The 4,826-nt window shown below is 38.4% G+C and overlaps 1 pseudogene; it reads left to right on the forward strand.

Moving 5' to 3' along the window:
* Positions 1-400: 400 nt before the first annotated feature.
* Positions 401-4,211, forward strand: LOC142853044 (large ribosomal subunit protein uL29 pseudogene; annotated as a pseudogene).
* The last annotated feature ends 615 nt before the right edge of the window (positions 4,212-4,826 follow it).

A 4,826-nucleotide genomic window follows, 5' to 3' on the forward strand; every position in this document is an offset into this window, starting at 1 on the left:
ACTGAGGTTTGGTTCCCAGCACCCACATCAGAGGCTCACAACTGTCTGTAACTCAGTTCCAGGGGATCTAATCCCGTCGTCTAGCCTCCACGGACCCTTGCACGCAAGTGGTGCACATATGTCCACTCAGGCATGCGTACACATGACATTAAATAAATACAAAAGTACCCTCCAAAATGTAAAAGGTACCCCAAAATTCTCTGCTGAAAAGAAAATGACAGGCTTTGGTATTGGTATAAAAGTTGACTGAAAGTGGCAAAAAATATGGCAAACCAATAAAATACAAGATACAAACTTTAGAATACACTTTCCCATTAGAATTATTGAAACAGTAGGGAGAGTTATTTGAAGAATATATAAGGAATACTAAGGGGAATGGACTGGGACACCTTGAAAGACGATGTTGAGGCGGCAGCGGGCATGGGGTACGGAAGGAGAACCCGTGGGGAACGGAGATCAGACAAAGAGAAGTTCAAGAGATGGAGGCAACCATGTCTGTGCAGCACAGCGCAGACAGCTTGGCTGGGCTGGCCATGTGAGAAATAGTTTATTTTTAAATATTTTCTTAATACAGATTACTAAACTGATGTAATAGCACTGAAATATTTTAATCATGTAGACATGTGGTAGAAGCATTATCCAGCTGAAGCAGAACATTTGATAAAATTTTGGCGTGCCTTTACCTATAATTTCATCTTTTAAAAGAATGAATAAACACCAGGGAAGCTGAAATTCTGGACTTAATTTTTATCCAAAGCAATTTAATCAGTGATGGGGAAATAAATTTCATACGTATACACAAAACCTTGAGAAATGTAATAATTTCCGAGTGTCTCATATTTCTCATAGACTTTAGGAAATCAGATTTTATTTTCTTCTTATTATTATTATCATTATTATTATTTTGGTTTTTCAAGGCAGGGTTTTTTTGGGTAGCCCTGACTGTCCTGGAACTCACTCTGTAGACCAGGCTGATCTTGCCATCGGAGCTCTGCCTGCCTCTGCCTTCTGAGTGCTGGATGAGTGTGTGCCATCGCTGTTTAACAGGAAATCAGTTTTTAATTAATATTTTATTTCTAACTTTGTCTCAGTAAAGTGAAGATGAGCTCAGTTAATCTCTTACATTTGATGGGATTTATGTTGGGGCTCAGTTCTAAATGTTCTCTTTATGCTCAGAAGGGGCTCACCTCTGACACTGCCCGCAAGATTGAATGCATGTCAACTGAACCCCACGCATTGAGCATACGGCAAGGCCGTTCCACGTGCCACTGTCGTCTGCCTCTCTCCAGTTCCTCATTCTGGGTCTATCAAGCTCGGCTTCCGCACACAGCTGTAGACACATATGCAAAGTGGATGATTCTGTCCCCCTAGGAAATTACTCAGAATAACAGAAAGCACTATTGTCATATTTTCCTGAGTAAATTTTATTATAACTAAATAACAGTCACATGTTAACCTGAAATGAGTACTGTGTTAATATAATTATAGTTTATATTACTAGTTTATTTACATAGCATTTTTTATTTAGAAAAGAATCAAATTTTGCAGCTATGATTATTTCCATATAGTCTGATTTACAGTTGTTTTGTCTCCTCCTCCACTTTCAAACATTCTTTGTGGTCATGTTTTAATAATTCCTTGAAAAATTAAATTGCTGGGGTTTGCTTTTTCAAACCCAATATGAGAATTATTGACTTTGAACAATTAAGTTGAATCTATAGATCTTTCTTGGACTGCCAGTATATTCAAATTTACTTTAACCGCTTAAGTTTGTATCGACTCTTTTAAGCGTTGATTATTTCCTTTGTGAGGTCTCTTTTCCAAACTTCTTTGGAGTTGAGATTTGTTTCAATGTTTCACTAATTATTTCTATTGATTTGGAAATTGCAAATGTTCTTTTGGTAGTTACCTTTAATCTTCTACAACCAAGGATACTGAGATTTATTTGTACAAAAAAATTCTTGCTGGAATTTTTACTTGGTTATGCTAAATCGGTAAAATAATTTAGAGAGACTTGACAACTGTATTGCGCCTAAAGATTTATGTACATGGTATTTTTTCCATGGCTTTAGATGTTAAATTTGATCAATGCTTAATGGTTCACATTAAATACGTTGCACATATGTTTTGTTAAATTCGTTGCTATTTTTGATACTATTGTAAAGGCTATTTTTAAAATATAATTTCAATTCCCAATTATTTTTGTTAAGTGTAGAAATATAATTGAATTTGGCTTTAAGACCTTTTATATGTGAACCTTGCCGTGTGACTTTATTCCGCTGCCAATTCTATTGATTTTCTGTGCAGGCAATTGTGTCAGCACAGGCAAACAGTTTTTCATCTTCCTTTCCAATCTACGTGACTTACTGAGTTTTCTTGTGTGATAGTACAGATGTTTTTCTTTTAAAAAATGTTCTGAGATTATAATATCATTGCATATTAACTAAGTTTTTCTACATTGGCTTTATGAGTTTGAGAAAATTTGTTTCTGTTCCGTGCTTGCTGACAATTCTTTTTTTTTTTTTTTTTTTTTTTTTGCTGACAATTCTTGTCATGGATGACAAAGCTTTGCTCAGAAGCTTTTTATGTATCTACAAAAATGATAATAGGATTTTTTTAGTAATATGATAATTACATTGATTAATTGCAAATATGTAACCCTATTGTAAGTCTATATTATTGTTCATTTGGTCATGGTATTTTGCCCATTTTGTACATAGCCAGGTTAGAGTTGCTATGATTTTTTGTGTTCATGAGTGAGGGATATTGGTCTTTAGTTTTTTGTGTTTTTTTTTTTACTAGTATCTTTGCATTGTTTAGTATCAGAGAATGGGTTGAGAAACGATACGTCAAATTTTCATTTTCATCTTCTTGGACTATCGAAACAACTCCTAATCTTTGAGCATTTTACGAAAGGATAAATTCTGGCTTCTGGTTTTGTATGGCCATCATAGCTCCTGCTCCCATTGTGAGTCAGAATCACAGCCTGCGTACCAAACGCTCCTATGCTCCACTCCATTGGCTGCTTTCAACTACGGCTTTGGTAGGGCATTGACTCTGAGTGATAATTTATCCCATATTTCTTTATATAGTAGAAAAAGTCTAATACATGTTAACTCACTCTGTTGTGCTGCTTAAGGGTAACGAAAACATATTTCAAAAAGATCAAAGAAAATCCTAGTCAATATTTCATAAGTAAAGCCAAAGAGGACTCTGAATAGCTTTAGAAGCCTGAAATGTTCCTGAGCATTAAATATGTCACTTACATTACTATAGAGTCTAGACCTCCTGACGAGGAAGGATTATGCATATCATTGGATAAACAGCAGGCATCAGGGGTTTGGCTGTGTCCGAGATTGCCTGGGGACAAAGAAAGCCTTGCACTTTTAAAGAAATAAAATCAGTTTGTTCTAATTAACTCACAAATAAGAACAACACACAACTGGTTTAAGGAATTTTTCGCTCTTGCACTTTTTGGATGACCTCCATCCAGTGTCTGTTTAAAGGCTATAAAGGTTTGTTATTCTGCTCGGTGTGGGAGATTTCTCATGGACTCTCTGTGGGGTTAGCTATGACTGTTATGAGGGGCGCCTTGTAGCTTATCTTCCTTAACCTAATCGGCTTCATTCCCTCCTTCACAGAGAATGATCTCAGGGATATCCTTTGTGTGATAAGCTCCATCTCCGGTCTTAGTCTGGAGAAGTTGAAAGGTCTGGAGGCACAGATGGTAAGAGTGGACTACAGACCAGGCTCTCTCACAGCAAAGCTGATGGAAGGTGGAACACAATAAACTACAGTGTTAGGTGGAAGTGCTTTCTCAACAGAACCTTGGCAACGCAGCCACAACCAAGATCATGACTCAGGATCTGCGTGCCTAGAAGAAGGAGGAACTGCTAAAACAACCAGACCATTGGAAGATGGAACAGTACCAGCTTTGTGTTACCAAGGTAACAGGTGGCGCTACATCCAAGCTCTCCAAAATAGCAGTCACCTGCAAATCCATTGCCAGTGTCCTCACTGTCTTAACCAGACTCAAGAAAGCCTCAGGAAATACTACAAGGGCAGCAAGTAGTATTGCCCTCCGGAACCTGCGACCCAAGAAGACGAGAGCCATACACCACTGGTCAAAGCATGAAGAGAAACCGAAGATCAAGGAGCAGGCTTGGAAGGAGAGACTGTAGCTGCTCTACAAGTATGCACTCAAGGCCTGAGGTGGAAAGACAATGAAGTGCAAAACTGGCTATAAATAGAACCTTTATTATTGGTAAAATTGGAGTAGTATGCTAGCAGAAGGGAACGAAGAGGCCAAAGGGAAATATTGGCCTTTTGAGGGATATTAGGATAACAGTAAGGATAAGACCAATGGAATCAGAAAACTATGCTAAGCAGTGTGACACAAGAAACGAACTATAGAGAACACAGAAGGGTTGGAAGTGAAGTCTGAAACAAAGGATATCCCAGGTACCATGCAGAGAGTCTCAGTTCCTTCAGGATGGAGAAAAAAAAAAGCTCAGAGCAAGACTTTATCTGCAGAGTAACCAGGGTGAATTACCAACCATGTGGCCAGTGTGCGTGCTGTGTGGAGGTTCAAGCTTTAGTTAGAAAAGAAGGGGACTCAGAAACAGTGGAGGAGAACCATATACTGATGAGCGATCCTGGATCCACAGGTATCTTGGAAGCAGCTTAACTTCCAGAGATGGTCTATCCTTCTCTTCCCTATTAAAGGGCAGCAGTCCAGTCTTCCTTGAAGGTAATGAAGCTCTCATTCCCCTTGGGGTCTATCCTCGATGTCCTTTCTTTTACCCAGACCACGAATGAGGGGCCAA

The sequence above is a fragment of the Microtus pennsylvanicus genome, chromosome 6, assembly GCF_037038515.1.
Source record: "Microtus pennsylvanicus isolate mMicPen1 chromosome 6, mMicPen1.hap1, whole genome shotgun sequence".
Lineage (NCBI taxonomy): Eukaryota > Metazoa > Chordata > Mammalia > Rodentia > Cricetidae > Microtus > Microtus pennsylvanicus.